Source organism: Octodon degus, unplaced genomic scaffold (assembly GCF_000260255.1).
Source record: "Octodon degus isolate 3935 unplaced genomic scaffold, OctDeg1.0 scaffold00095, whole genome shotgun sequence".
NCBI lineage: Eukaryota > Metazoa > Chordata > Mammalia > Rodentia > Octodontidae > Octodon > Octodon degus.
Genome location: NW_004524671.1, coordinates 8,769,992 through 8,791,246, shown reverse-complemented (window position 1 = coordinate 8,791,246; position 21,255 = coordinate 8,769,992). Strand labels below are relative to the sequence as shown.

Sequence of the window (21,255 nt, the reverse complement as noted above, 5' to 3'; positions counted from 1 at the left end):
AATGCAGCTTATGGAAGGATGATGAATTCTCAGTCTTGAAATTCACAGTGTCAAAATTATTACCATTTAAAGTCACATCTTGAAAAATTTTCACGAGAACTCATGCTATGTGATGTTTGAAACCTATAAAAATCTTCGGTGTTTCTTTTCATCTAAGTTGTCACTTTGTCAGATGAGTACAAATAAAAGAACACATAACTCTCTGGAGCTGTTTACAATCAGAAAACCTTGTGTAAGGTTTATTTATGTTTAATTAGCTATCCATGGCCTTTAAAGTTAGTATTAGTTTCTAAGAACCAAAATTGAGATAATATTTCTATAGTTCTTTCCTATGTTATTCTGTACATAACAGAAATGACCAAATGTGAATGCCATTCTACTCTGTAACAGTTACATTATCTAGAGAGGTGTATATAAAATAATTTGATCTAATAGACTGTCCATCCTAGGCTGCCTTTTCTCAGTGATTAGGTCTGATATACAGCCTCAAAGCATCAATCTAACCTTAGTTTCTTTCTTTCCAGTCCCATTCATACACCCTGGTTATTCTTTCTCAAAAGGTTTTACTCTTAAAAAGAAATCTCAATACTATACAATAATGTACCATAGAGCACGCTACACTATGTTATAGTTTTGTGACACTGGTGGAGAGCTACTTTCTTTACTTGGCTCAGCTATTTATTGTGCTCTTCAGGAGTAAACTCCTTAGCTTCACCATATCCTTTATAGTCAGTGTAGCCTCAGAATGACAACGTCTGAGCTTGAGGTTCAGACCACTCTTGGTAAGTATGCATGGTGCAATAACATAGGCTAAAGGTAAACATGTAGCTGCTGTGATGAACCTTATTTAACCTTAGTTTCTGTTGGATTTATTTTGAATAAGTTGCTTAAATTTTTATATTGTGAAAATATCGATTTCCAGTTTATTTTTCTAAAAATCCAAAACTCTTGGCCCCTGAGCCAAGGCAGAAATGACAGCCGAGTCCCAGCTCTCAGGGACCTTCATACTCTATGTCCTGTTGCCTGCTGGATTCAGTTTACTTGCTTTCCCTCCTGCCTAGCCTCCGGAGGCGTTTGAGTTTGCTACCTGTGCTCCATACAAACATTGTTAGAGGACTTTCTAACTCACTTTATAGAAGTGTCTCATATGTGTCACTTCCCCATGAGGAAACATGATAGATGCCTTGGCTGATAGGATCCAGCTGGTGTCAGAATGTTCTTCTTCTGGCTTTCCTCATATTTATGCAAAAATGTAAAGGCCGTCTTTATAGTCCTACAAGAGTCTGCACTCAGTTGGTCCCGCTCTTGGAACATGATGAGATCTGCGGTTTTTTTTTTTTTTTTTGAAATGTTCCATAAAATGTCCTAAAAAATTACTCACAGTGGCAGTGACAGCGACATCCCAACCTGGAAGAGTGCTGACGCTGGCAACACTGGAGCAGAGGCCCCTCGGGGAAGTTTCAATCACAGAACAGCCCTCCGAGGGTTAATAAACAAACTCTAGAGCCTCTTATTTTGCTGCTTTAAAAAAAAGTTTACTCTCTTACATTTTTAAGAATTAATGAATATGGATGGGCCTATCAAGCTTATTTAATTTATTGAGGTCGATTGCTAGGCTCAACCTCAGTGCAGAGAGACAGTGGCACCAGTCCTTAAAAGTTTAGCTCTGTATACATGTCCACGAGCTACACCAGTTACGATTCATTAGGAAGAACCTAGGGATTTTTTTTTAATCTGTAAGACTTAAGAATACTGATTTTGTTCTCTTACTGAATAGTCAAAAGTTGGCAATGTTCTTTAAAAAAAAAAAAAGAATTGCCCACTGGGGTTGTTAAGGACTCATTGAGAGAAGACATTGCACCACTGACTCCTTTATGTATTCAGGTATTTAGGGGAAAATAACCCCCCTTAAGCAGCGGCTGACCGCTGCGATACCCAGAGACCTGTGCTACTGGCCAAAATATTCACCTCTCCCTGGGTGCTCCGCAACACCTTGTATTCAAAAGTGACTTTCGGTGAAGTTCTATTTAATAAGTATCCTTGACTATGTTTGCAGTTTCTTCCCTATGATTAAAATGGCCAGGTTCATACTGGGATAGAGAATAAACAAAATACCATTTAACACTCCTGGATGGAAATGAGAGAATTCCGAGAACCAAGGTTTTGTTTTTTCCACATGGAATCCTGAATGGAGGTTGCTTATTAAAGGACACTAGTTAAATATGATTGATAACGACTTGATATTATTTCTTTTCATCTTATTTCTTTTTTCCCTCTTTAATCCACATGAATAGTAATGAACACAGCTGAGTGAATGAACACAAAAGCAGATAAGCCACTGTGAGCATTTTATACCCTCCACTCTAATGAGGACATTGTCTTTAGCATCATTAACGAGTTTTGCAGAATCTGTAACATTTTCATAGAACCCCATTGCAGCTTGTTTAAGGGTCATTGGACCATATTGTGCCCTTGGCATGAGAGTGACGGGTTCATTTTTAATTACAGATGCTAATTCTAATTAGCAAGCCTGGAGAAAGTCAGATTGAGTTCTGTGTGAATTTGTCCACCCATTTACACCCCATATGCTAACTCATACCCCAAAAACATAATATAGAAATTATTTCTGTGATGCCTAAGAAAAGATGCTGAAAGAGCTGCTGTAGCCTGTACAGTAGGGTAAGTGTCAGGGAATATTTTGCTGTAATGATCGCCATAATATTTTTCCTCTGTAGCTACTGTACCCTGAAGTGGCTATGTCAGGACATTATTGTTTCTTTTTCTGTATTCTTAATCACAAAACTGGGTTCACAATTGGATTTGGCAGCTGCCGAGCTACCCTAATATAGCAGCAGACGAATCCAGGAAAAGAACAGATCTATCACTGTATCTGAATGATCTTTCTGCTTATGCACAGTGACAAATTCTCACCTCTCCATATAGATCGGCGGGCTCTGTAACCCGTCAGTCACGCATAAGTTGTGACAGCACATCACAAGATTGGCAATTTAGAGTCCTGGAGAACAAGGTGGAACATCCAGGTATTTTACATGAAAACTGCAGCCTGTCCCAGAGCAACACAGGTGGGGTGTGTGTGTGTGTGTGTGTCTGTGTGTGTGTGTCTGTGTGTCTGTGTGTGTTCTTTATCTTACAGAAGGAAACATATTGTTCTATTCGCTTCACCAAAATAGGTAGAGAAAGAAGATGAGATAGCAAAGGTGCAGAGGAGAGATTCGCGTTGCCCAGGTATCCAAATCTTTTCCCACACACTTCTGAATCATTCCAAATGGCTCAGGTGAGGTGTGCCCAGCTGACAAGAGAACGTGACATGTCTTTGAGAGGACAGGGATATGCCTAGGCTAACAGTGTAGAAAACTCTTGGCAGGAAGTGTCCAGTCTTCTTCTTCATGTTTCTAGTAAAATTCCCTCTCAGGATGATTCTGTTTACTCTAGTGCAAGATAAACCCTCACACTTTCATCTCTCAGTTGAAGAACTTTGGGATATGTCTGTGATATTTTCAAGGGTTTTTTTAAAACTTCCTTTGTCATCCTATATTAAGCATTTTAACAAAATTAGAGGTCTGCCTGCTTCAGAATATTTCAATGTACGGAGTGGAAATTATTTCCATGGGCTATGGAAATTCAGAAGGTAGAAACTTGCTAATAAAAGAAATCTAGTAATAATGTGTGTACGTTGGAATTTATATTTATTAGTATTATAAATTAGATGTGTTTTATCATTACTCATTTATAAGAAGTTAAATCTAGGAATTACCCATAGATAAAAAATGATACAAGACTTGCTTATTATCTCTAAAATACAAGAACTGAGACAATTGTAGATATGTGTCTCAACAGATGCTTCTAAATGGTAACAACAAAATCAATTGTAGAAGGTAAATTTATTAGAAAATCTCATAGAATGGAAAAAACATTTCTGCTTACATGAAGTATCAAATTTATCCACTAAATTACTTTCACTAAGCAAAGACAAGGCCTTATTTAGTTGATGATTTTTCTGGTTTTAAATTAAAATAACACGCTTTTAGAATTAAGAAAGGGAGGAGACAGCTGCTAGACTTTCTATGCTGAAAAGCTAAAATATTTCATCGCAATTCAGTAGGAATTTAATCATGGGACGGGGATATAGCTCATCTGCACAAGTACCTGACTGGCAAGCACAAGGTCCTAAGTTCGATTCTCTGTACCAAAAGAAAAAAAAAAAGAATTTAATCGTGAAGAAGAGAAACCAGAAGCGAAAGAGGAGACCAGGGAAGCTGTACCAACTCTGATGTTTTTGTATAGAATAATAGTGACAGGTGTAAACCCTCTCCGTTTTAATACACAAGTTATTTGAGTTCATCTAAGTTCTTGGAAATAAGTGAATAGAAATCCTTCACCTTTTCTTAAGACATTAAATTACCATTTGTTCAAATATTTGGTTAATTATGACTGTAAACAACTCAACATCCCACCTTCTGGAGCAAACTCAGTTGGTGATATTATTATAGACCAATTGCTCATGCAAGTATCCTGCAGTAGTAACACCAAGTCGGTAACTTTAAGCTTCCAAAAATGGACCATGTAGCTGGAGTCATTTATTAAGTTGTCCCTGTGGCATTGAAAAGAAAGAAATGTCTAAGGATATAAAAACTACAAAGAAGAAACATCAGCTGACTCACCCAAGGTCACTGGCGACAGAGCAATAAGGACAGCAGTTCATACTTGCTGTTCATAAAGCTTTTAACTCCTAAAAATAAAAAAAAAAGAATTTTAAACTTTCCCAAAATGTCTTAATCATTCTCCTGGTCCACATAAGGAAAAATCATATTGACCTTGAACATTTATCTTTTGCATTCATTTAAGTTGATTTCCAACCTCCATGCGGTAATAGACACAAGCAGGTGTAAGACCCCTTTTCCAGGTAAAAATCTGGGCACCACCTGGTTAGGTGACTTACTCCAACTTACAGGACCACTTAAAAGCTGAGCTGTAATTAGAATGAAGGTCTCTATTCTCCTAGTCTAATGTTGCTTCCCAGGCTATCAGGATGTGCCCTTCTTTACCACGTCTTCCTCCAGCTCCCTGACACAAGAACTTTTCTCCTTGGGACTTGGAGAATAAAGACTATACATCCCCTTACTTATGTAGTTAACAGAAATGAATGAATCATTAATGTATTAAGCATCTAAAAGCAGAGGAAGACATTTTCTGCACTGGGCTTTCTAGTTCTTAAATGTTTTATTTCTCTCCTACTCTTGCTTACTCGGAGAGGAAGAAGAAAAGAAAAAAAGAAAGAAAGAAAGAAAAGAAACCCCATAAACATCTCCTGAAACTTAAAAAAGGCTAATTTGTTTTCTCCTCATGAAGCCCTTAACTCTATTTAAATATTTTAAAAAATCTTCAAGCAGGTGTTTGTTTTCTTAAAAACTAAGAATGACATTTAGCTTTATTCATTCTGCTTCAAAAGCAAGCATTTTATTCATTAGTTCAAAATGAAACATTTTCAAAGAGCTTCATTGCTGACTAGTTGCAAGTTCTTTGAACTTGTAAATGTCATTTGATGAGTTTTAGAAGCACAGACATAAAAATAATAAAAAGAATTTTGTTAACCATAAGATACACAATATTCTTGTTCTCAAGAAGCATTCTTGGATGATTTTTAAGTAGTGAGAGAAACAATGTCACTAGAGGGGCTGAGGATTCCGCACAGTGGCACAGGACCTGCTTGGCAAATGTGAGATCCTGAGTTTGATTCCCTAGAGAAATCTGTTTGTTTGGTATTGTTCACCTTCTTCTTGATTTAAAAAATCAATGATTAAAAACAAAACTGTAGAATTTAAAAAATCAGAGAAAACATTTTTATGAGATTATCTATTTGGCACTCTTTATAACAGTGTTTTATTTCAGCACTTCAATGTGTATTTCAATTAATAACTGCTAACTTACTAATAATTATTAATTACTATACAAGCCAAATCGTAGAACTCTAGGAGACATGTACTTATATTCATATGTGTTCATTACGCCTCTTGTGCTGCATGAAATAATTTTGAGTACCTTGTAGCAAGAGACAAACATGCAAAAATTAAACAAATAGGATTAAAATAGAGTTCAATAGTAAGAAGGAAGTAATCTAGTCATAATGAATAGCAAGGTCCTTGGAGTCTGATAGAATGGGTTTGGATCCAGGCTTGTCTGGCTGAGTGACCTTGGACAATTTATTCCACCTTTCCTATCCCCAGTTCTGCAGCGGATAAAACAGGCATCGTAAATAATGTCCACCTCAAAGCAGATAATGGTGACTGCCGTTGTTTTTAATCCCTGAAATGTCTTTGCTAATGGAGTCTACTGCAATTAAACACAAAAACAAAATTCTGACCTACACTCTCTGCCCCACTCATGATTATATAGAAATACAAAAACAAATGCTGAAATAAAGTTGATTTGCTACAAGGTTAGAAAGACCAAGCTAAATCTGAAAACAAATCCTGCAGAATGGCATTCATGAATACACCTCTTACATGGAGTGACCCCTCAGAGAGGCCAGCAATCAATTAAGAACCACAGAAAACATTTCAAGTCAGCATCAGAGATAACAACACACCTTTATTTGTAAATGCATACATGCACTTTATATTGGATTTCACTTAGATGCTGCTGGTTTCTTATTACAAGAACCTCTAAAAATACAATATTTATAGGTAGATAATTCTAAAATACTGAAGATTGAAAACAAGCATGCAATAGTCCAATATTGATTGATATTCAAATGAGAACAAAAATTAAAGAAATAGACAATGATAATAAAAAACCCTGCTCACTCCAAATGTGAAGTGGGACTTTCTATTAATAACTTCTGTAAGTATTTACTGAAAGTGGGCCATGCCAAAGAGCTGCTCTATGTACTGGGCTACCGCATTAAGAAGCCAGACAAGGTTCTTGCCCTCCTAGCGAGTGCTGTTCATTAGTTCAGCAGGGGAGACAGCCGTGATCAAATCAACATGACACAAATGGCAGTTATTGATAAAAGCCATAAAAAAAGTAAAGCAGGGTAAGGGAATGAAGGGCAGCGGGAAGGCCAGGACCCTGTGAGTTGGGCCCACCTTGTACTGAGAATTTCACATTACACATTCAGGTAGATACAAAATACAACTTTCAAACACCATTTCAGAAGTCTTTATGTTTTACACATAAACTCCCCAATCATCTACCCTCTTCAACCCTTCAAAAAAATGTTTCTGAAGAAAAATGAAGTGATTTTGCTTCTTGATCCAGCACTAAGTTATTACCTAGACTCAGATTTAAAATGGGAAAGATTATTTTGTTTGAATACAAAGTGAATTGTTGTTGTTGTTGTTGTTGTTGTTGCTTATTTGATTGGTTTGGTCTCCTTTTGCTGGGGAGGGCCAGAGTGGCAGAACAGAAAGGCTGGAACACACAGAATTTACAATCATTGTTCTTTACTCTTCCAGCAATAGGAGAAATGACTTATATTTCACTGGAAAAGCTATACCCACTAGATGCTTTTTAAAAAATCCTGTTATGACTTTGCCCTGTGAGCCCACCTGCCTTCTCTACTGGACAATTCTTATTACTTTTCTTGTGCTTCCTTCTACTTCCCAGCTGCATGAAGGGCAGCCCTCACTGGGCTGCAATTTCTTCATCTGCAAAATAAGGTAATAGCATCAACATCAAAGGTATCAATGAGTTCATATTTACAAAAAATACACAAAAGAGTAGCTTAGCTGAAATATGCAAGCATATGTTTGTTAAAAATTAGACATACCTATAGAAAATAAGAAAATATATTGGTAATTTCTACTTTTATCATGCAAAAGGTAGAATGCAGTAATCTCTATTTTGTAACATGGCTTTTTCACTTACATATTTTAAACATCTTTTATTAGTAGTACAGAAATCTCCCTCATTCTTTTTTACATCTTTCATAGTATTCCACAGAATAAACATACCATACTTAACATAGCTACTACTCTATAGAAGAGCTTTTGGGATAATGCTTCAGTGCAAAAATTCATAAATATATTGTTTCATAGGTGAACAGGAACATTTGTAAGATAGATTTCCAGAAAAGAAATTACCAATTCAAAGGGTAAATACATTGTTTACTTTATAAATGCTCTCAAACTTCTCACAGCAGTGGTTGTACCATGTTGCACTGTACAGAAATCTATGAAAGCACTCGAGAAAACATTGTTTAACTATTTAAATACATATTACTGAGTCAATGAAGATTTTTGAAGAAAGGAAGAAAGAAAGAAAGAAAGAAAGAAAGAAAGAAAGAAAGAAAGAAAGAAAGAAAGAAAGAAGAAAAAGAAAGAGGAAGGAAGGGAGGAAGGGAGGGAGAAAAAAGGGAGAGAGAAAAAGCAAAGGAAAAGTCAGGGAAGGAAGAGGGGAGAGGAGCAGAAAGGAAATAATAAAAAGTAGGATTAAAAAGTGGAATAGATCATAGTATTAAATTTTAAAGGCAGTTTCAAAGGATAAAAAGTTCTAGTGAAGCTGGGCATTGTAGCACATGCCTATAATCTCAGCATTTGGGAGACTGAAACAGGAGTGTCATTGCGAGTTCAACAGGTTGGGTGGCAAAGTGAGCTCAAGGCCAGCCTCAACTGCTATGCAGCTTGCCTCAAAAAGACAAAAAAAAGAGGGCCGGGGAGATAGCTCAGTAGAATAAGTGCTTGCCTGGTAAGCTCAAGGGCCTGAGTTCAATCCCTGGTTCTGCAAAAAAAAAAAAGAAAGAAAGAAAAAAAGTTCTAGTGATTGAAACCCAGGTTTAATGTCCACGGCAAAAAGGTCAATCCTCCTGCAATACACAAAGGTCTTTTACCCAACCTGCCTTCACTTTCTGAAACGAGGTCTATTTAACCTGTAATGAATTATTTCCTAAGCTAGTTTCTGAAGTTTTAGAGATGAGGCAGTGCTGGGAAATGGGCTACTTACAGTTTTGCTGCATGTTTAAGTTTTGAGAGATTTTCAGTGATTAATTGTGAAGTATGGTTTAGGAAAAGAAGCTTTGACTTTAATGAACTTATTAAAGATAAAGGAGGCACTTATCATTCCTCCTCCCTAACAGGAAGAATGAAGGGGACATTTAAACTGCCCTGTCCTGGTGCTGTCAGCAAACCCTGCTGAGCTTCCCCTATGCTGGGGGAGAATGGGGTGGGGCGAGGCTGTGCAGGGGACCCTAGAGATCTGTGGACCTCTCCTGACTGGGGACTCTAAGAGAGACTCCCACATAAAACTGGGGAGTCAGTTATGCCACTACCTGGACAAGAAAGGAGAAACACTTTCTTGAGAAGTCATAACTACAAAATTGAGGATAGGTACCCCAGATTTACACCATGCCTGCCAGTTGCAGATGCCAGCAACAACAGCGCAGAAGGGACTCCACAGAAGAGGTGCCCCTCCACCCACAGCTTGGCCTTCCCATTCAAACCTGAAGAAACAACAGAAGCCCATGGGCTCTTCTAATGTCAAAGAGCCCTCTTTGTTCATCCTTTATTATCTCCCTCAAAGATTTATTGAGCTATTTTTTAAAATATGTGCCCGCCCTCAATATAGGGACATTAGATCCATGAAGTCAAGAGGCTCTTTTCAAAGGGACACTCCAGGTAAACCCAAAATCTAAGGAATTTTGCCTTTCAAATAGAAACTTCAGCCTGCAAGAGGAAAAAGAAAAGGAGTTGAAATAATGTACAAGCGTTAGAAGGAAAACAGACTGAGTCTGCGAGTGGCATCTGCCTGATCACTTCTGTGCACACCGAGGCTGACACCACCCTGTCTCAGTGCTCCTTAGGAGAGGGTGTTTTCCTTTGTAGTACAGCAAAGGAGATTTAACTTCACAAGACTATGAGAGGAATGATGGGAAACATGTCAGCTACATCCATCAATGCGAAGCCTGCTTTCATCTGCAATCTAAGTCAGGAAATGATTGGGCTTTGGTTAAGCAGAAACCCTTGAAACCAGAATCAGGCTGTTAGAGCTTCCGTTTCCAGGACCCTGACCTGGGCTTGACATTGGAGAGACTCTCTGGGGATATGGCACCAAGGACTATGGTGCTGGCGACCAGTGCGCTGTGGACACACACAGTATCTTTTCACTTTCTGATTGTATCTTCACTCCTCAGCCTCTGCCCCGCCTCCTCCCAATATTGCTGCTTGCCCGGGGACCTCTGTTGGCTCCATTCTCTGCCATTCTCCTTCTGCTGTGAGGACACAACTATTGATGTCGATCGCTCGGTGTCACGTGGCACAGCCCGAAAGCATGCACACCAGCACAGCTAGCTCTCTTTTCACTCCTACACGCTCAAAAAAACCGTTGTTTAGTTTCCTGTGAGCCCAGAATGCCTATGCGCGCAACTAAGTACGGAAAATCATTCAAACAGGGAGCTGGTGATGACTTCCTGCCTCTGTGCTTTGCACCCAGTGGGTCTACATAAATGAGTCAGTGCACAAGAGGGAGGCGGTCCTGATCCCAGGGCCTGATTCTGTGCTATGGGCCACTCACTGGCCGAGCCTAGGTCTTCTCCCACGTGCCTTTGTGCTGATTTTTCCTGCTCATGCTCCTGCCTCCCTGGACTGTGGTGCACTGCAGGAGCTCCCTGAAGTCCTCATAGAGGGAGTCCTGTTGTGACCAGTGTTTTCCATCTAACAAAAACAGGTACACAGATTCCTCTCTCTCCCGTGTGTACAGGACAGCTAAAGGGAGGGTTTCCCTCACGCAGCCAGATCGAGGAACCGTTCGACTGAAACCCCACCTGCAGAAGGATCACTGATGAGATGGCCAGGTCCCCAATACGGCCCAAGGATGAAGACAGGGCTTGGAACATCCTTAGAACTTGCATTCAGCGCGCCCATTAAGCAGCTGGGTACAATCGGAAGCTCAGCTCCTTTGAGGCGCATTCACCATATCTTAAAAATTGGGATTAAGATATTGAGATCTGCAGTACAGGATGCCTCAGCACTGAGACACTGGAATGCGTTATGGTTTGTAGTGAAACGACCCCAAATGACTCAGGCACCCGTAGGCGGGGCTTTTAGAAGTTGATTGGTTGATGGCAGCTTGTATGTACTTGCTGTTAGGCGATGGTATCTGGTCCAGAAGAGGTGGGTCATGAGGGCGTTGCCTTCCAGGGTTTATCTTCTCCATGCTCCACCTCTCCTGATCTCTCTGCCTCTTCCCTGCCCTGCCTTGAGCTCTTTCTCCTCAGCTATACCCCTCTGCCATGCTGCCCCACCTTGGAGGCGTTCTGGACTGAAACTGCTACAAACCTATAAACCGTGAGCCAAAATAAACTCTACCTCCTTTAAACTGTGGATGTTGGAAGTGACGAGAAAGTAATGGAAACAGAATGTATTGACATTTTCCTAGAAATTTAATAGGCAAGGTAAATGTAAACTTGGTCCTTACTTCCATCGTCCCAAGGCTTTGGTGCAGCACACTTTTTGTGAGCAGGCGGTGCTTTTGTCAGTGTGTTGTCTAGCTAGTATTAGATGGCTTCTAGATTTATTCACTAAGTCTCTTCCAATTTTGTATTTCAAAAAAGATGACCTGATTATAGTGTTATGACCTGAAAGGTTATTTCCTTCTTTTCTTTCTTTCTTTTTCTTTTTTTTTTCCCCTGTGGATAGCTCAGCCCACCCTGGGGACAGGGCTGGCAGGGCATGTGACGCTGGAGACTGAACTATGACCCCTGTGCTTGCCTGGGCTAGCCTAAGCAGGTACTTTAGCTATCTTGTAGGCCTGGAAATATCATTTTAATTCCAAACATTTCTGGTGTAATACTGCTTCTATTTAAATTAATTAGCTTGTCATCAAATTTTTCTATTTTACTCTCTCTCTCTCTCTCTCTCTCTCTCTCTCTCTCTCTCTCTGTTTCTCTCTCTCAGTTGACTTTTTGAGATACTCCAAGTCTATGAGTCTACATCAGTAGTAAATATATCTAGCATTGTCAGAGCCAAACCATCTCTGATTCAGTGAGTGGGTGGATCTAATTCTCCAGCTGAGGTGTGTGGTATAATAATATCTAAGAAGAGTATCTGAAAGTAAGAGAACCTGAATGTCTCTAGAACAGAAATAAGCAAAGGCAAAGATCACTTAAAAAACTGGAGAGAGGTTGCAAAGTAAATTGTCTGATTAGACAGAGGCATTTGTTGAGGAGTGAAAAGTGTTCCCACAACAATTACACTGACATGCTTCATGTACATTCTTTGCAGACTTGTACATTAGAATACTAAGCTGCTATGTAAAAATTAGAGTTTGATCACCTTATTTTTATTCGTAAATTTTTTTGCAAGAAACATGTGTTAATTTTCCAATATCTGAGACAAATGAACTTATAAGGAGGAAAAGTTTATTTAGGTTCCTGGTTTCCATTCATCATCAGCTTGCCCAGTTGATCTTGGGTCTGTGACAAGGCAGAACCTCATGGTACAAGCACAGGTTGGAGAGAGCTGTTCACCTCATGCCAGCCAGGAAGCAAAAGAGAGAGAAGGGGTAGGGTGCCTGTGTCCTGTTCAAGACCATGCCCCAATATTCGAAACCCCTTCTAGGCCCGTCCTCACACAGTGGTGCCTGCCCCAGGCTGGTCATCAAGCCTGCAATACATGGGCCTGTGGCTGTGTATTTAAAAGCAAACTGTAATAGAACATATACCTGTTGTCATCACCATGGCCAATAACAGATCATTGGTACAACTTTTATACCAAGGCAGAGCCATAGTCAATATTTGGGTTCAAAAATCTATCTAACAAAATGCAATAATATACAAATGATAGAAGAGGACTTGACAATAGAAGAACATTAATAGGTTGCTAATTAGTCCAAAAGAATCACAGTAATGACAATTTTCATACTTGTAGAAAAAGATATAAAGATACAACCAAAGGAAAGAATGCAGGCTTTGACCTATAATCTTACAGATGAACTAGATAGAACAATCTAAAGACGACTTATGGGAAGAAGCGGACCGCGGCGTGGACATGGGGAAACAAAAGAAAACAAGAAAGTATGCGACCATAAAGCGAATGCTTAGTCTCAGAGATGAGAGACTCAAAGAAAAGGATAGATTAAAACCTAAAAAGAAAGAAAAGAAAGATCCTAGTGCTCTAAAGGAAAGAGAAGTCCCCCAGCATCCTTCCTGCTTATTCTTCCAGTATAATACACAGCTGGGCCCACCTTATCATATCCTGGTTGATACCAACTTCATCAACTTTTCCATCAAAGCCAAATTGGACTTGGTACAATCAATGATGGACTGTCTGTATGCCAAGTGTATCCCTTGTATAACTGATTGTGTAATGGCAGAAATTGAAAAATTGGGACAGAAGTATCGAGTGGCCCTAAGGATCGCCAAGGATCCACGGTTTGAACGCTTACCTTGCGCACATAAAGGGACCTACGCAGACGACTGCTTGGTGCAGAGAGTAACTCAGCACAAGTGTTACATTGTGGCCACAGTTGACCGAGACCTTAAACGGAGGATCCGGAAGATCCCTGGAGTTCCTATCATGTACATTTCTAATCACAGATACAACATTGAACAGATGCCAGATGATTATGGAGCCCCTCGATTCTGATTCTTATAAGACAAAGTTCCTCTGCCTCCTTCCAACCAACTTTTTGGTTTCAGTTCATTCAGCATGCTGTAGCATGAATTATTCACCCACTTGCTGTATTATCAGGGAGAATGGTTAAATAAATTCTCTTTTTGATGCTTAAAAAAAAAATAAAATAAAATAAAAATAAAGACGACTTATGATTTCAAACTATGGTGATAGGGGACAGTAATGTGGTCGGTTTTAGATAGAGTATGCAGTTCAGAGGTTCCAGTGGACAAGTGATAGAAATCTGAGGTTACGTTGCGAAGGGGGAGATATGCCTGTTTGGGAAATTAACTTTAGAAAGCTCATTGTTGAAACTTTAAGCAGCAGATATTTGTAAGGAAAGAGGTAAGAAAAGACATGAGGAGTGAGAATCCTGAGGGCTTGCCTACGGTCAGGAGGCAGAAAGGGGCAGAGATCTCAAAAAAAAAAAAAAAAAAAAAATGCAGTAAAAAAGAGCAGAACTCATATAGTACACCATCAGAGAAGCAAAGGAAAAGTTGTCTTGGAACATCATAAACTGATGGAAGTATCAGAAGGAAGAAAGCGAAGGAAACGCCACCGGCTTGAATGATTAGATGTTTAATCATTGACTGGCTTAGGGGGGATATTTTAAGAAATTGGTAGCAGGCAGACTGCTGGGGCTGTAGCCACAGCTTGGAGCAGCTCTCGCAGCTGCTGGGTGTTGGAATCACCTTCAGCTTGGATGGTGGTGATGTTTTATGCAATGACTAAGCGCACCGGCATGGAGCTGCGATGTGCTTGGACTGGGGGGCCTAAGTCTCCTGTGTGTGAACTTAATGATGATAAAAATACAACACAAAGGGTCGTGTTTTGGGGGGCTAAAGCTTGTCGGGTGGTTTGATTTTTATTTTGTTACAAAGAGATTCTTCCTCATGTGCACAGGTTGGTGGAGAAGAGGACAACACTGGAAAGGTACGGCCCCAAGAGCAGAGCCAGGTTGCGAACTGAGAGTGAAGAACCCAGTTTTCCATAAGGAGGAAGTGTGCTTCCTGGCGGGGGGGAGAAGGAAGGGTAGGTGGGGTGCATGTCAGTTTGGAGGTGCAGAGGAAGGGTGTTGGTGATGTCAGCTTCAGTGATCAAAATCCTGTCAGGTAACAAAGCATACAAGATGCTCTATTCCTCTGGAAGGAGACAGGCTTGGATTTCGAGAATCAAGATTGGAGATAATTTGACACAATAGATTTAGGAAATGCTAAGAAAGGACTTGCAATTTGTCTTGGCTACTTTCTTCTCTTGCAGGACAAAATACCAGACCCTCAAAATTAAGGGAGAAAAGGTTTATTTAGCTCACAGTGCATGGAAGGTTCAGTCCATAATCAGCTGGCTCCAAGGCAGGGTGGCGTGGCAGAGGGGCCACCGTTCAAGGTGATGGAGGACAGTAAAAGCAGCAAGAGCCAAAAACGAAGAAGCCAGCCTCTTTTTCCCCTTTGCATTGTAAGCAGGCTACCTGCAGCCAGGGCAGAAGTAGCACTCACACCATCTCCCTGCCTTCCTCTTGCCCAGAGGTAGGATGTTTACAAAGTGAGGACCCTGGAGCCCTCCTGAGTCACTTAGTTAAACTTCCAAACTTCTCAAGTTGAAACAATGTATCAGTCATAACACAGTGTTCTGTAGTGTTGTCAGGAGGCCACGCTGAAATGGTGTTGTTGTGCCCAGGCCAGAGGCGGTGCGGCAGTGAGCGACAGGGCTCTTTCCGCAGCACCACAGGTAGAAGGAACAGCAGGCACCAAAGCCCTGGGGTCAGAGACCGCCTGGTACGTTAAAAGCGTAGCAGTAAGCAAAGGGATGAGGACAAAGTATTAATAGGGAAAAGAAGAGACCTATGGTCCTTGATTACATAAGATCCCCTACATCTCTGTAAGAAATTTAGCTTTATCTTGAGCAAAATGGGAATCCACATGAGGTCAGAGCAGAAAAGGCGACATGATTTGACTTTAAGTTTTAAAAGGGTCTCTCTGGCAGCTGAGAATAGGCTGTAAGAAGGTACACGGGGAAGAAGCAGGGAGACCAGCCATCAGGCTGCCGCACCAATGGAGGAGAAATGATTGTCTGGGGCCACCTCTCAGAGAGGCTTAATTATTTTCTTAAGGGTGCCTTTCCAAGGTGGCTTTTTAAAGAAAGGACGCACAGGATGGCGGATCTAGTGAATGTGTGTTATAAGAGATCGGTCAAGAATGACTCCCCGTTTCTATAATAGCTGGGGGGAATGGCACCGCCAAGGAGGGATGGCTGCGGAGGGGAAGAAAGGTTAGGACGGTAGCTGAGGTCGGTGAATCAGCGGTTGGCGCTTTGTTATTCTTGCAATCCTCTCCTCCTCTTATTTGCGTTAAATGGTTAGGATAACAAGTTAGTTTGGGAGGTTTTCTTGCAAATCGAGGAAGTATTTTCATAACTCTAGCTTCTCCACAGCAGCCGTTTCTATTGGCTGAAAAGCATAAGAAAATATAATTCCAACATAACACAGAGACAAACCCTATACTGGAATTGAGCTTCCTGGTTAAAAAAAAAAAAAAAAGAAAGAAAAAAGATTTTCTTTATCCCATGGAATTCACTCTTTTTTTTTTAAATCCAGATTAAATCTTTTTAGTGTTTCTTATTTTGCAATTTACTTTTTTCAGAGTAAGTGGATTTACAGAGTAATCTGGGCAGCCCACAGCTGCACAAACAGCACCTTGCACAGCTCCATTTGCATCCGGCCCTCCTGTCCCTGTCCCTGGGGAGTCCAGACACAGCTCAGGGGAGAGCGCGGTGGGGGGCAGGGGAGGCACCGGCACGGCGGTCAGAGGACGCTGTGGGAGTTCGGAGTCCTGGGAAGAAAACAGTGCACAGAAAGGGATTTACCTTTGTGACTAGATTGGGGAATTCTCTTCTTGCTTTCTGTTTTACACCTAAGTACAAAGATGTGTTCCTAGTTTTTGAATCTGAGATCATACTATAAACAAATGTAGTATTCTAAATATATATATATATATATTCTTTTAAAGAATATAAATATAAGTATGTTGAGAACACTGAGCCTAAAACCCTAGCCCTGGGTCATGCCAGGCAAGTGCTCTATCTCTGAACTGCACTTCCAATCCTCATTTAAAACATTTTAAAATTTTCTCTATGGTTGTGATTATTTCTCATAAATTTGCATTATGACCCCATGATACACATAATAGGGACACCGTATTTATTAATGGCATCATTATTGTCTGTCTGTGTTCTTTAGAATAAAGTCTATTACATATCTTACATATTATGTTATTCCTATCTTTTCTTTAAATTTCCAAGGCTTTGTTTAAGTTAAGACCACGTAAGCAACTGGTATCAGTATTTTAAACCTTTTGGACTATGCTGCTCCATGATTTCCAGGAAAGCCACGCCCCTTATATTCTCATTGTGAGGACTGCTTGCCTCAGTCTCCCAGTTTTAGGAAGATGAGCTGTTTCTAATTCTCTTTCTTATGACCATAAATATAATTGAATCAATTTATAATATATAATTGTAATACATCCCAAAATTCCTTCCTAATATTTTCTGAAGTATTGTGAAATGTTTGTTTGGCATCTTCCCACCATTGATTCATTCGATATTTTAAAAGTAAAATTTGTTTTTAATATCCAACATTCTTTCAGTCAAATAAGAATGACCCTTTGCTTTTAAAATGTGATTAAAGCAAAGTCACTTACAAATACCTGCTGGGTGACAGGAAAGAACAAAACGCACTCTTTGCAGAAAAGCAAGCTTTTCATCCTTAGGTGAGTCATGGTACGTGGCTCATAGCCTGGATGGCAGCTCAAGATCACCTGACTCTCCATTTCCAGAAAGACTCATTTTGCAGAGCAAAGGTGAGGCTTGGATAACTGGAAGCTTTGAGAGCTCCACACGCGATCTCGTAGCCTAGTCAGGCTTGAAAAATAAGTTCCTATTAGCTTCCGATGGAAGAGAAGTCATTTTTATTTCCAGCTCTCTGCAACTTCTTTCTAATTGGCTAGTGCCAACTTTCATTCCTTTTACCTTTCAATTACTACTTCACAGTACATTTGACAGAAGAGGAAGTCGCTTCAAGCTATTTTCTCTTCTCTTATGTAGCTACTTGGGAAGAGAGCAATAGTTAGCCCAACCCAGTATACTGGTCGTTATAAACAACCAAATGACTGTTGAGGAAGTACAGCGAAGCCACTCCCAACTAATACGTTTCTAGGTATAAAATGAATTTTGAAAACTACCAAAAAGTAAGATATCTGTAATAATTTTATACTGCTAGCATGTTAAAATGATATATTATTAATGGCATATTAGATTAACTAACCACATACTTAGCTTTTTTAATGCATCAACTGCAAAATGTATGAGGTTTGTATTAGATCTGTCCAATAATGCTAAGCTCCAGTAAGGCTGACCCAGAAGATAAATTAAATGGGTTGTTTTCACATTATTAGAAATTAATTTAGAAATATAAAATTATACAGTATAATTAGAGATTTATAAGAGTGTGGTTTAGTCTTAGGTGTATTAATAGCATAGATAAAAATCCCTTGGAGTGATTACAACATGAAAATTTTAACCTGAAAAAATTATCATGGCTGTCATTTGTTTGATTTTTAGGTTTCCATATTGTTGTTGTTGTTGCTGTTCTTGTCTTTTTGAGACGAGGTCTCACTATGCAATTCAGGCTGGGCTTGAGCTCATTTTGTAGTCCAAAGTGAGCTGATCCCAAACTCACAGCATCCTGCTACCTCAGCCTTCTGAGTGCTGGGATTACAGGTGTGCGCCACCACAGCCAGCTTTTTTGTTTTAAAAGTTTATTATCAAGTGCTTTCCTTGAGTGGAACATGTGACAGCTAGCGTATTCAGTGCTGGTTCTCCAGCTGGAGGGGCTGTCCTCTAGAAGGGACTTGTTCTGGGAAGCGCAGTCGGGCTAAAGTATTGCTACAGAAAAGGCAAGGAAAGGACACAGGTGGTCAGGTGACAGGAGAAAAAGAGCTCCCACAGGGCAGAGGGCGGGCACTGGGGTAGAAACAGGGCCTTGAGGAGCAGAGTGGGCCTAAGCGGTAGAGGCCACACCTGCAGAAATTGGGAGTGAGAATAAGAGAAAATTTCTTATCAGAGTTTTCACTGTTTAAAAAAAAGACAGATTCAGAAGTAGTAAGAATCTCATCCGTGGAAGTAACCAAGCATAAGTGGGGAAGTTACTCAGCATAAATGGGGGATTAAAAGTTTTATATTATAGTTTATAAAATGTTATTATTAACAGCAGAGACTCTAAAAATAAGCCACTTATGTTTGGACATTGGCTGTATATTTGCTGAATATCTTACCTTGAACAAATCAAATAACTTCTCCGTGTTTTAGTTTCCTCAATATGATAATAGCAGGAATCTTAAATTTGTTGTAAGAATTAATTATTAATATGCTAATAAATAAAACATTTTTAAAATGTCTATTATGGAGCATGCACAATATAGTCAGCTAATTTAATGTATGCTTATGTTTCTATATAAAGCTAACACTTCTCCCATATCATATTTATATCATTTCTTTTCATTTGTTCATTCAACAACAAGGGTGATATTTGTGGGGATGAATCAGTAAGAGCGGAATGTTAGAGGTTCAGAAAGTTCATGTCTTTGGAAGGCCATGGAGGATTGCCTGGGCAGATTGGGAGGTGTACTGTGTACAGATCTAGGATGTGAACCAAGAGGATCTTGCATTCAGAGGCAGGGCTTTTGGATGGTGACTTGATCCTGGAGTAGCTATTCTCATCAATGGACTCATCCGCTCAGGAGTCCATACCTGGCGGTGCTGTTGGGAGCAGGGCCTGGTCAGTTTCAGGTCCCTGGAGGTGTGAGCTAGAGGGTGGACCATGGCTCCCCTCCTGGTGCCTTGCTTCTTTCCACCGCCAGGTCTTCACGAAGTGAGCAGCTGTCCTTGGTATTCCCTCCCACCAGGTCATTTCTGTGCTTGAGTCTGCAGCCTTGGGCTGAGACTTCTGAAGCTATACGCCCAATTAAACCTCTCCTCCTTTGCGTGGTGGGTGTCGGGTTGCTGGGTTGGGAAGACGCCTGAGACAGAGGTGAAGAAGCCTTGGTGGAGAGCTTGGATTTCATCCTGAGGCTGAGAGTAGCAGTTGGAGGGGTAGGGTCTGCAGCGTAGTGGGAAGCCCAACATTGGGCCATCCTGACCCAAGCAGATGGGCTGTAGTTGTTATTTTTTTTCTCTCATCTAGAGCCATTCCCAGGAAAAGTATGTAGCTTGACTTATATTTTGTTTCTGACTCAGAAATCAAACATTTCATTTACTTGCATTTTTGAGAATTTAGTCACAAATGCTGTTAATTCTGAGCAAGATTGCTTTGTTTTACAAATAAGAATTTTGAGAGACCCAGAGTAATGAAATTCTTTTTCTAAAGTTTTATTTTGTCAAAAACAGAATAAGACTGAAAACAGGAGGATCACGATAAGCCCAATCTGTGTAGTAAGACCCTGTAGACCCTGTACAAAATACATTTTAAAAAAAACAGAATAAGAACCAGAATTTACATCATATAATTTAATATTGACTAGACTGACCACACTTGTATCCCAAGCACTAAGTATACCATTCATCAACAGGGGATGTGAGGTTTGTGGCACAAATGTGATTTTAGATACCAGAAATAAATGAATTCAAAGAGAAACTATGAGTGTCATCACCATAAACTTAACAAATGAATTTCCCCCATATCTAATTTTCACATTCATTGATTGACAACTTTCTTCTATTAAAAAAAAATGATCATATTTCACTTTCAAGTAGAAATGTATCAATCACCACCTTCTGCTTGATCTATCAAGCAAATAATTTCAAATAAAATGGGAATTGAATGGATTTCCACTAAACCCCAAGAAGACATTTATGACCAATACTCAGTGTTTCGGACTTGTGCAAGACCCGCAAGCAATGGTGTGCAGCTCTTTCGGATGCATAGAGACTTTGGAAATCACGTTGTTCAATTGTTCTTAGTGATTCTTCCATCGGCAGTACCAGCATCACCTGAGAAATTGTTAGAAATCCAAATTCCTGGGCCCCACCCTGTAGACCTGCTTAATCACACTGGAAAGGTGTAGCCCAGCAAGCAGGCTTTGACAAGCCCTAGAAATGAACTCAGTGCACCATTCACTGTGATGACCACTGGTATCCAAGTTCTTGATTGCACAGGTGAGACTCAGAATCAGCGAAATAAAGTGATCCCCTTAGGATGACCCCACCTAGCTTCAAAACCAGATCTAGAACCCAGGCTTCCTGGCTCTTGGTCCTGTCTATTTGCATCCTGAACTGAGCTTCCTTCCTTTCCCTGTGACCGAAACCTGAGCTGCCTGGGCCGGGTCCATTCGTCATTGTTTTTGTCTGTGCCTTCCTATCCTACATCAGCGAGAGGTATACTTCACCCAAGTGCTTGGCTCTTTCGTTTCTTTTTGGACAGTTGCAAGAGTTTGTTGTTTGGAAGCTGCATAAATAATGAGCAGGAACAGCCAGCTCTATTAACCATGGCTAACCTTAGAAGGGAGTTTAGAGCTACCTGAAGCACAGCCTCTTCCCAACACAATTTGAATTATGAGAGAGAGAGAGAGAGAGAGAGAGA

The 21,255-nt window shown here is 40.2% G+C and overlaps 1 protein-coding gene and 1 pseudogene across 1 annotated transcript in view; both read left to right on the top strand.

Annotated features, from left to right (window-relative positions):
- Rorb (RAR related orphan receptor B) overlaps positions 1–21,255 on the top strand; it is a 194,590-nt gene that overhangs the window by 32,086 nt on the left and 141,249 nt on the right. The window lies entirely within an intron of this gene.
- Positions 13,002–13,598, top strand: LOC105743063 (annotated as a pseudogene).